Source organism: Argopecten irradians, chromosome 10 (genome assembly GCF_041381155.1).
Source record: "Argopecten irradians isolate NY chromosome 10, Ai_NY, whole genome shotgun sequence".
NCBI classification, from domain to species: domain Eukaryota; kingdom Metazoa; phylum Mollusca; class Bivalvia; order Pectinida; family Pectinidae; genus Argopecten; species Argopecten irradians.
In genome coordinates, this window is record NC_091143.1 from 32,378,619 (window position 1) to 32,391,093 (window position 12,475).

The 12,475-nt window shown below is 34.6% G+C and overlaps 1 pseudogene; it reads left to right on the forward strand.

The window, feature by feature from the left end:
• Positions 1–12,475, forward strand: part of LOC138333669 (limbic system-associated membrane protein-like) — a 114,597-nt pseudogene that overhangs the window by 86,411 nt on the left and 15,711 nt on the right.

Genomic DNA, 12,475 nt, shown 5'->3' on the forward strand with positions numbered 1-12,475 from the left:
TATGTGATATGCTGACCATCATAGAAGTTAAGGGGGCAGATATCGAATTTTGTAGAGGCCACAGAGAATACACATTAGGCTAATAACACAACGATGTGGAGAATTATGGGGCTGGAAGCAACTGTTCTCCATCAGTAGAGCAGTCTCACTACTTGTAGGGCCATGTCATGCTCAGCTTATTCGCCGCTAGGATTCCCAAAGGGGCTACAACTCAAAGCATTATACCTGCTGCGGCGTAAAAACTAATCCCTCGGTCTCCTCGGAATTTCTCGAGCTATCGCGAGAACCAAACGAGATATTGATCTACAGAATGCTTTTGCGTGAGTGAAAGGTTTTCAAAAATACTTCATCATCGGACTAATACAGAGAGTCAGGCTAAGGGGCTATATGAATTGACTGGAACCTACGTCCATAAATATGTATGAATTTATGCTACAGAGTCAGGATATATTTCATCTAGAGTAACTCAATAATACCTCGTCCATCGAAAGAGAAATGTCTACTTAAGACAACTGTGGGATCGAAATTGATCAAATGTTTATTCTTAGGAAACTACTTAGGTTGAAAGATCTTGTATTGTGCATCTATGTAGATATGTTTTGAGGTAATGCGAACCATCGATCATTCTTGCGTAGGATCACATTCAGATGTAAAGCACTTTTGTGATTGGTCGCGGTGTGTATAAGGCGTGTACAATGTATACTGGCAATATCCCGATATTGGAAATCAACTCATTTCAATGGAAGTTAAACATACGATATCAATTTTACATTTTACCAAACACGAAAATCCCCATGCCAAATATATATTTCGAATATTATTTTAACATGCATTTATCAACAATGATAATGACCATGCATGCATGCTCCCGCATGGTGTGTGTTTAAATGTATCTACAATTCACCCACTTAACTATTGATTTTTTACATTTGATCCATGCTAATTAAGACAATTTTAATGTTGACGTGGCAACGATTTCAAGTTGATGTCTTTGGTTGACGGCCATGAAAACCCGGCATGCCGTTAATTGCCATACAAGTTGAAATAGAGGAGTTACAAAATTGAAAGCAAACATTTATGAATACATTAAATGAAACCATTGGAGTTTCTCTAACTTTGATTTAGCATGCAGCCGGTATCATTGTTAGACGGAAATTCTTTACATTGTGGCCTGACCTGCTTTATCTGAGATCGAATTCATCACGAAGACTTTCTTTCGCCGTTACTGCATGTGTTGATAAAGTGCCAGAGCTTTAAATCGGCCTTACAACACCAGTCCGTCCTGACACGACAATTCTGGTTATGGATCATATTTCATTGCTACTTCATTTTATTAAGTTGACAATTCCCTATATTGCGAGTTTAGACAGTGAGAAATGACCACAAAATACAGCTCCGTTCTCATGTTTAACACGCTCCGCGTTAAAATAGGCATTGTTCACATCCACTTTATCTTCCTGTCACTGCCGCATAGTATCTAGAAAAACAAGAAGAAGACAGATGGTCTCCGAAATGTATTTTATTCCGAATGGATGATACGTCTTAATCTCGTGTGCGTTTTGTTCGCATGGGTCCCGTAGGGAGAAATTGAATTATTCCTGACGTGGTTCTTGAAATTGAATTGAACAGTCAAGTGAACAGGACTTTCGGATGGACGATGGAGGAAAAATGTCGACCAGTTTCCCTTGGGGATCTCACTCTAACATCTATTCCCTGAAATAAAGAAATACCTTCTAACTCGTCTGAAAGTGTTATTGATTGTTTGTCTTATTTAGGGTGTAATTTCACTCTGTAATCTAACCCAATATGCTGTACTACGGAGGTGAAGATTAACTTGAGATGAATCTCACTTGAGAATTGGAAGTGACATTCCCGTAGGTAATTGTTCATAATTAAACGACTGTAATGGGTTTTGCTGTTAAGAATCACTAATGCGGCAATGATCCAGTCACAAGAAAAAATCATGCAATTCAGTTAAACCTGTTTGACCAAAACGGGAAGAAACAAGCTATCCCGAAACAACAATAGAATTACAAAGAGAACGGATCGGAAATGAGGTCATCAGTAGACTAATTGTTGAATACGCCATTGTCGTCATTGCTAACCTCGGATGATAACAACGGGATATCCAATGAAAATACCGAATGATACAGTTGTATGTCTAAGTTTGTTTTGATATTGTATGTTATAAAAATGTGATATGTTATTGTAATCTCTATGTTTTAAAAATAAAATGTACGAACTATTAAATTGTTTAGATGTTTATTTGAAAATATTGATAATTATACATTATCTCGACAACTAATGTTGCATAAAGTTATGATATTTTAATCAATGACTTTTTTTGCAATATGGCGCAAGCTTGTCAGCAATCTATACAAACATATAATCTGCATGAATGTTCCAATATCACCAGCCAAAACTGAAACTTTTTTATTATATCTTTTTTTCTCTCCTCGAACATTCTAGGACATGGATCAAGCATTTCCTCCAGAATGAAAAAAAATGTTCCACGACTGCCGAGATCGTTCATTGAAATAAAACTGTGTCGCAATGGTCAGAATTCTATAATTGGGATTAATCATTTCTAATGATTGTTGATCTAATTATTGGGTTTATGTTTTCAGAACACTGTAACAGACACTGTGGTTTATATATACAGGATACATAACTCAGGAAATTGATTGTTTTTGTTATCTCGGTTAACGGATTAGGCTTAGATTTTAGTTTTCTTTGTCAAAATTCATAAAGACACTTAGTTGTGCTCATCGAAATTATTTTGACATAAACCAATGGATTTACTCCTGTTACTGCAGCGTTTTGTGAAATCAATATTTACTGTAGTTTGTTTTATATTTTGTGCAGATATTTTTGCCACGGAACCTAGTTTTGATGTGCCCGTAGTTAATATCACCGTGGTGGAAGGGAAAACAGCAATTCTACCGTGTTCTGTGGAACACTTAGGTAGTCACAAGGTAAGGTCATTACAGGCTGGAAACTTGCAACAATTATAATAACAAATATGATATCATTGCATCCAAATAAAAAAATGTTTATTCATATGTAAATATGACTTCAAATAAAGATGGCATCATAGTAAGATGACGTCATTACAGAATAGTTCACAATATTATGACAATTCTAATACACAATAGCACACAAAAAGACTCAAATGACAACGCTTCTTTATTGTTAAATATTTTTGGTTATTTGTTTTAGTTGCGGATGAACACTATATATGAAGACTAACACTGATTATTTAAGATATTTATAAATAAGATATTTTAAAGATACATGTAAGACTATCTTGAGATGAGGGAAATCAAACGTGTGTCTGTTAGGTGGACAAGGACAGATTTAGGCTGTTAACACTCGGCAAGCTTCCTGTTGACTACCCAGGTTGAGATATCCATGTGCACTTATTAGATTCATGTCATTATTTTATTATTCTTGATATTAATGATGTTGCTGGGCTGACCACGCGTCTAGGTATTTCGGAACACCCTTCCGGGCATTGATAGACAATCAAGCGACAGATAGACTAAAATGTAGACAGCCAACGCAAGACTATTTCTAGAAAAATGCAACACCATGTTATCTAAACGGTGGATTCTGGTTGTTGATTCCCTTGTGCTTTCCTTTCATTACACTTCAATTCCATACGTAATAATTCAATCATCTAATAGTCTTATTGTTTTCCTTTCGACGACAAAGACTATAAGTGTCAATTTTGTTCAATAATTGTATTCTGGAACTGGTGGGAAAATCATTTGCTTTTTGTCGTTTGCTCTTCGAGAATGGCACGACGGAAGCGCCATTACCAAATGAGCTGGCTGTTCTGTATAGTGGGAACAAGTTGGTTTTTACATTTCTGGCGACTTTCATTTCATAACGCATTTCACTGACGCATGGAAAAGGAGCGTAAATTAAGCTCAGACTTCACCTCACCAGAATCGCAGACCTCTTAAACATCATAACGCCAAGACAATCGGTATTTCTATTAAACCAAATATGATACCGGATCATGGAAATGTTTCTAAAGACAATAGTCTCATTTCCGCCTCGTGCCTAGTGTCACAGAGCCCATTGGTTAATAGTCTGCATGACACCATCAGGTAATGTAAATGAATGCAAACTTGTCAGATGTGATAACTTTATGTTAGAGCTGCCATTTTATTTTAGGTTATGATGTTCTTACAATAACATTTAATATATTGCCCAAGTCCAAGATGGTGAGCGTCCGTAAACATGACCTCTGCCCAAAGTCGTAAAAATAATAAGACAAGAATTTCCGCAAGCTCGTAATCCGATTAACCTCTCCTGACGTTACTTGACGATGCAAATGAAAGGTTGAAGGAGCTAACAAACAATTACTGTATAGAACGCACCCCAGAATAAGTTCCGAGACTGTAATCTCAGGGCGCGTTCGATTGAACATGTCTTATTTATTTCATCAAAATACTCATGGATGACTGCGCAGCTTGTTCGATCATTTCCATTACTTGACGGTGCTTTACCATCAGATAATTTAACATATTACACTGTAATCTAGAAATGAATTGTTTGTGTATTCAATTTTGGTGACTGGATAGAAATGAATAGAGAAGAACAAATATTGATAATAAAACCTCATCATCCGGATAATATTCTTACTCGTAATTTTGACTAGTGCCAACTCGTATGGAAGAGACGCGCTTTGACGTCGGAAAAATCCAGTAAATGTTTATTAAAACGGGTATTAATCAACAAAACACAAGTTAAAAGACTTTTTCAATCGTATTCAAACATAATACGAAAATGAAGGAGAGAAGCTAAGTGTAATTATGTATCGCTTCATAACACCCTTTGCATTTGAAATAAAAGCTGTCTATTAAAATCAGATACGTGTAATTTAATGTACAACACGCCAATTTATCCAATTTGATAACCACATTTTCCTAACTTACAAACCAATTACAGTGTATTAGAATATAACGAAATGTTCCGAAAAATAGAGTTACAGTTTTCTTGATGATGTTATTTCGATATGAAATTAGAATTAAGACCTAGTTAACGAAACGATAATTGATAGATAAGCTGTCGTAGGAATGTTTGATTTATGTCATCTAAAAATTGATTTAGCAAATGTTATTACATATTATTAAATATATTTCTATATGAAATCTATATATAAACCTTTTAAGATTGACAAACAAACCAATACTGAAACTATTTTTGTAAATGAATAAAAATACAGTGGCTGTACGACAAAACAAATCATTAGCTATGGCTCTAATGACTTTGACATGTTTAACTTTGCGAAGTTGTGTAAGTAAGTCTGTATATTCCATGCAGGTGGTGTGGACTGACCAGTGGTCGACGCTCCTAACTTTTGAAATCCAGAGGATAATTGATGATGACCGAATTAGTGTAGAGCGACCGTACACCAAAGACTGGAATTTACTTATACACGAAGTCCGCTATTCAGATCGAGGCCGCTACACATGCCAAATCAACACGGATCCTATCAAAACTAAAAATGTTGTTTTATATGTTCTAGGTAAGTATATCGAGAATTTTACCTATGCATATCAAAACATTTTTTAATTTAACTTTGATTTAGAGAGTACACTGAAATATCGATTCGAGGCCGTTACACACGCCAAATCAACACAGATCCTTAAAACATGTTTTTGTAGAGGTCAAGGTTTTTACATTTTATTTAAAATCTGACTTTGATTTTGAGAGTACACTAAGATATCATCTTGATATATTTTTTCTATTAAGTGATTTGCTAATCTTAATGTATTTATTTCTTGTCTCAATTTATATGCTAACAATTCAAAAACAAACGATATTTTGCGGCAACTCACTTTCATCATTTTAAGTTTTAATTTTTTCTACTGTGACTAATTAATTTCCTGACCTATACTGGTATGGTTGTATTTTACCTATACTGGTATGGTTGTATTTTACCTATACTGGTATGGTTGTATTTTACCTATACTGGTATGGTTGTATTTTACCTATACTTGTATGGTTGTAATTTACCTATGGCTGTATTTTACTCAAGGTTTTATTTTTACCTATACTTGAATGGTTGTATTTTGCCTATACTTGTATGGTTGTATTTTACCAATACTTGTATTTTACCCATACTTGTGTGGTTGTATTTTGCCTATACTTGTATGGTTGTATTTTACCCATACTTTTATGGTTGTATTTTACCTATCCCTGTATGGTTGTAACTTACCTATACTTGTATGGTTGTATTTTACCTATACTTGTATGGTTGTATTTTACCTATACTTGTATGGTTGTATCTTACCTATACCTGTATGGTTGTATTTTACCTATCCCTGTATGGTTGTATTTTACCTATACTTGTATGGTTGTATTTTACCTATACTTGTATGGTTGTATTTCACTTATACTTGTATGGTTAGACAGTCAATAGTAACCCTTAACAGTCACAAGTAACTTTAGATGGTAACAGTAAATACTAACCCTAGACAGTAAACAGTAACCCTGTAACCCTAGACAGTAAATATAAGTACCTGAATTTTCGCCACAAACGGGACGTTTAACAAACGCAGACGTAAGTTAATAGACTTTAAACCTGAGAGTAACCCTAAACAACGTAACCTAGCAGTAATAGTAACCCAGTAAGTTAATAGTACTACCACATAACAGAGTACCCATTAACCTAGACAGTACAGAACCAGACAGTCAACAGTAACACTTGATACAGTAACCCTAACAAACAGTAACAGTAACCTAACAGTACAGTAAGATAGAGTAACCCTAAACAGTAACAGTAACCTTAGACAGTAATAGTAACCCTAGACAGTTACAGTAACCCTAGACAGTAACAGTAACTCTAGACAGTAACCCTAAACAGTTACAGTAACCCTAGACAGTAACAGTAACCCTAGACAGTAACAGTAACCCTAGGCAGTCAAAAGTAACCCTAAACAGTAAACACTAACCCTAACGGTCAAAAGTAACCCTAGACATTTACAGTAACCCTAGACAGTAACAGTAACCCTAAACAGTAATAGTAACAAAAGTCAACAGTAACCCTAGACAGGAACCCTAAACAGTAACCCTAATCAGTAACTTTAAACAGTTACCCTAAACTGTAACCTTAGACAGTAACAGTAACCCTAGACAGTAAATATTAGTAACTGAATGTTGTTAACAAACGGTACGTTTAACCAAACGCAGACATTAGTTAGTTCACAATAATCCTTTTTCATACTAACCCCATATGATCGCTAACTTTGACTCTCTTCGCGTTCAACGGTGTAACCCATCCCACAATTCCATCAAGGCCATCAAGCGTGATTCATGTAAGTTCATTTTGGAAACTGTAACATATTTGTAAAATCATATCGTTTTAAGGTCTGAATGCGATATTCAACTGTTGTACTTGTACGAAAACAATGTATGTCTCAAAATTGACGTTGACTGCACTGGGTAAACTAACTCTAATGTCGTTTGTATTTTCATATTCAATTTTGAACGTCTGAGTTTTCAGCATATATTTTATTGACGATTAGCGAAAATACAAAACCGTTGACTTCATATTTCATTTGTAAATGGAGAGTTCCAGTCCTTTCTAAGTCATCCTTCGCGCTCTCTATGGGCTCCCTAGCTAATATCCAACAAACAGCATAGAATAATTGATAACGAATTTGGTATTTGGTAGCATCCTATATAGCAAACTACAACTATCAAATTGAATAAAGCAGACGACAGAGGAAGAATGAACAGTCGAGAGTTTTGATACTTTACCGTCCTATTAGGGACTGTGCTTTTAAAGGGTCGCCGCGCTACGTTGTAACACAGCCATACCAAAATGGCATATAAATTGGATGAGTATCTATGTGGTTCAGTGCATAACACCACACGCTTAAATGACCAATTATTTGTATTAGCTGTAGTTTACAATGTCACACAGATAATGTAACGACTAATGTGTTGCCTCATCATATGCACTTTGTCATCTAAACGCGTTCTGCGCCATCTGGTGTTTTGTTTTATACACATCGATGTATTTGTAGTTCTCTTCCTCCTAGAGTCGCGTCTTTTAAACGTCTTTATGAAAATACATGGCTTATTAATCATATTTATTAGACATCGTTGATGAAAGATTTACGAGCTACGCTTTACGTTGTTCGCATTTAACATGACCCCATTTTCCTTGTATTATCTTGGAATATGAATTACAAATCATCCCGGCATTTGTCCTCTATGTGAATGGTGTGTGAAGGACAATCACAAATTATACAGAAAATGAGCCTTACGCGGGATGAAAAGCAGATAGCTGCAACAAATTGTTCATTCGTGAAATTCTCCATGCGTTGCTGTACTTGTCAAATCTATGATTTATAGGCATTTTGATATTGAGATGTAACTGTTGTTTGGCAAGAGATGTTTTACAAATAAAGGACACTGTAACTAGTGCCCACAAATCTCCATCGATATTGCTTATAAAATCTGATTATTTTTTAAATTTATATTTCTTAATGTTTGTTGTCAATTTGTAATTGGAGCAATCTAATCAATATGGCAATCGGTGAAATTAAATATATAATTACAAATTATCATTCATTGTGTCATATTCCTTGTCAGGTGCACTAATATTTGATTAATGAAAACGAATTTAATGAAAATACGATAGTTGTGAGCACGCAATTATTCCTGGTGAATAGAAAATTCGAAAAAATTCAACTTAAATATGTATGAAGTGTTCTGATATACAATTAGAATTTCATAGAAGATCAAAGAGATACCCGTGAGGGTTGCCATCATAAATTGTTTAATCGTTCAATCTGTTAATTCGAAACTTAGGTTGAACAATAGATATTTAATTGATATGTTACCGTTCTTTCTTTTTAAATCTCAGCTAAGGATTTGGTAGTTCATATTTTATTTTCATCTCTATGTAGACCATGGATTAGTTAAAATTATAAGAGTAGTCTCTCTTTCACTCTGTGAAACTGTATTCGAAGTACCATCGAATGTTTTCGCCATAGTCTAAGACTTGCCTAAAGCTGATTTAAGTTTTATTTAGGTCCATCGTAACCCTCGATTCATGTGGGCATTTTGCGTAATGGTTGTGTATGTCTCTGGAACAATGGTTGACCCAGGGACACCTTTTGTGACATTTGTTCTATATAAATACAGCAAATCTGTTCCTTGTAGTGCCCCCTCGAATAGTCGATGATGCATCAACACGTGAGGTGGTGGCGAGGGAAGGCGATACTGTAACCCTTGTGTGCAACGTGACCGGTGTGCCGCCACCTACAGTCCATTGGTACCGACGACCCCTGGGTCAGAGCCTCGGAGTCAAAGAACGTGAGTACTACGTCACACAATTATGTTGAAACCAAATCGGCGCTCGGTGTTGAACGTAAGTACAAACCTACTGTAAGTATATAACGGGTGATGTGAAGTTATTTATAGTTATCTAGAGTTATATACAAGGTAATGTGACGTTATGTACAGGGTTACTTGAAGTTGAATACAAGGTTATGTGAATTCATATACAAGGATAGGTGAATTATATATAGGGCTGTATGCAATTATATACAAGGATATTTGAAGCTATATACAGGGTTATTGGAAGTTATATATATGGTTATGCGAAGTTGTATACAAGGTATGTGAAGTTATATACAGGGTTATTTGAAGTTATGTACAGGGCTACGTTAAGTTGTATACAAGGTATGTGAAGTTATATACAGGGTTATGTGAATTGATATATAGGAACATGTGAAACAGGGTACAGGGTACAGGGTTACTGGACGTTATACCGAAATATGTGATGATCTCCGAAATATTGCAGAACCATGTTTTGTTGATGTGGTTCAATAGTAACAACATTTTACCATTTCAAGCCTTTGATTGACAGTAACACGCATTCGCTTGTAAAGAAAGGCTATCCAAGGTTCTAACACGGAAAACTTGGGAGATGATGTTCACTCGCGAACCTTGGCAAACTGCATATAGATATGTACAAAATGGTTTTAATAGTTGTCATAGATACACCAATATTAAATTGCGTTGTGATGGATACATTAAGAATATGTTTATTTTCTTGAACACTGAGAGTAAAACATTACGGTACTCGGTATTGTAACTGAACGTCTTCGAAAACCGTCATATTCAAAAGGCCTATTGGACCTCATGTCTTCACTTTATATTTGAGTTCGTGTTAACGAAGTTCAAAAGTAATTTTTGCGTATTATGGTAAATGTTTCTTGGTTTGTTTAAAGTCAATTCATATATCGACTGACAAAGATGTTGTCAATAATAAATTTATTTACATTGGGAACAATTAAGTGGTAGAACTAATTACAAATCTCCAGAAAGCGCAAGGTATCTTGACATCGTCAAAACTGTCGTCACCAACATGAACAGTGTTCTTTTTTTTTTTTTACTTTTCGGGTGATACTAGGATGCTAAAAAAACAAAAATCCTCATTTATATATTGAATATGTCTTATCTTATTGTATCTATTGCCACAGTACATATCCTTTATTGATTCCTCGATGCTGTGAATACATTTCGAGTGATATCAACTGGGAATGTGTATTCAGTATCTACATACTATGAAACCCGGCTTTGTCCCTAGTGTTGTCAACAGAGAGAATATCTGACGTTCTATTATTTATTGTCATACTTAGTTTAAAACAGTATGTATTCATATGTTGATATATATATACATACACAATTTGAAATATTTGGGTACTGGAAGACTAGCTTAAAGGTTGCATACATTCCTCTCCCAAAACATATTTGGGTATTTTAGGTATGGGTAAGCTCAGTGTATATTTTCGTTCTATAGAACTACGGAATGTTTCTTCATTTTTCCTGTATAAATTAACATATAGGCGTTTATTTTACACGAAGATGATATTTTCCAGTCTCGGAAGTAATTGCTATGTTCGAGTCGATTTGCGGAAAATTAATCGAAAAATATATGTAAATGAATAAAACATCGAAAAGTTGATTTTAGTCCGAGTAGCGTAAACGTTGAAGCGCTATAGAAAAAAAAACCCAGCAATACAGTAAGTTGATATTAAATATCGTGATAGTGTGTTGGCATTATAGTTAATGATTTTTTTCAATCTGATGTACAGTGGATTTCCAACCCCAATTGATGACTTTACAGGACGGTATAGACATATGATGCATGCATTTTGAATTTGAAGCCATATAACCGTAACAATATCTTATAAGAGAATACCGGGATAGTCTGTCATATGTTGAGTATCAGTGTGACAGGGCAATCTAATTATGTCAAAGATGTGTGAATGGAACGACGTGTGAATCTCACTAAAATCTATCATTTTGTGTTATTGTTGTATAATTGTTGAATTTAGCAAAGAAATCTAACATTATAGGTATTCAATTATCCTGTGGGACTAGAGATATAGCCGACTTGCGAGTATATCATAAAATCAAATTTCATCAGATATGTGAAAATAACTGGAGTTGATATTGTGAATGATTTTATACAAAGTCATGTACGGCGAAACATCCTTATATAGGATATCATTATTAATATATAACAAGGATTCAGGACAATATGACCAGTTTTATATATCAACAAGTCTGTTTTTACATATCTAATGCTTCAAGTTTGTACTGAAGTGTGTCAGCTATGTTGCACTGAATAATGCAACATTTATATAGATGATGATTTGTCATGGAATGAAAACAATACTGGATAGCCGGCTATTTTAGCAGCTCGAATTTAATTGTAAATAGAATAATGTGTTTTAGCGAATAGATATAACGAGATGTGGTAATACCTAAATAAAGGAAGTAAGAATTGTCCGAGATGTAGCTATACTTGCGTAGAGTAAGTAAGAAATGTATTTCATGAATGCATTTTCAGTAACCACGCCAATAGTCTGCAAAATCTCGAAAATACCTTCGCCGTAGAAATTCAGGCTTTATGGTATATATGGATAAAAAAGCTTCATCTGATTTCCTTCCGAGTAACACTATTAGCAATATAATTCGGCAAGATTTTCTATCCTTCAAATAAACTGAGAAATGCAAGATCAATTAGTTTCCACATAAAAAGTATGAAACGTTTATGGTTCATTCAAAACTTGATACCAGAACATATTTAAACGAAAATACGCATGCATTAGAGTTTAATGCAGCAGTTCATCAGTCCTATTATTTGCACTTTATTTACCATATTCATTTTTTATCTATTTGAACCAAAGCTGATAGCTGTATGTGTAATTAACATAATTTCAAATATATAGCATTGTATCTCCGTCCATTCTTGTGTAAAGTGTAAAGTTCACTATAAACACTTCCGTTTGTGAAGACCTAATTATTGTAATTACCGTTCCGAAACCAATTCACGGAGAATAAATAACTTTAATAAGTACAGCTATGTTTTGTAAATCTTTGTAAGTTTTTTTTTATTTACAATAATTGCTGATAACTTGAAATTAAGTCGCAT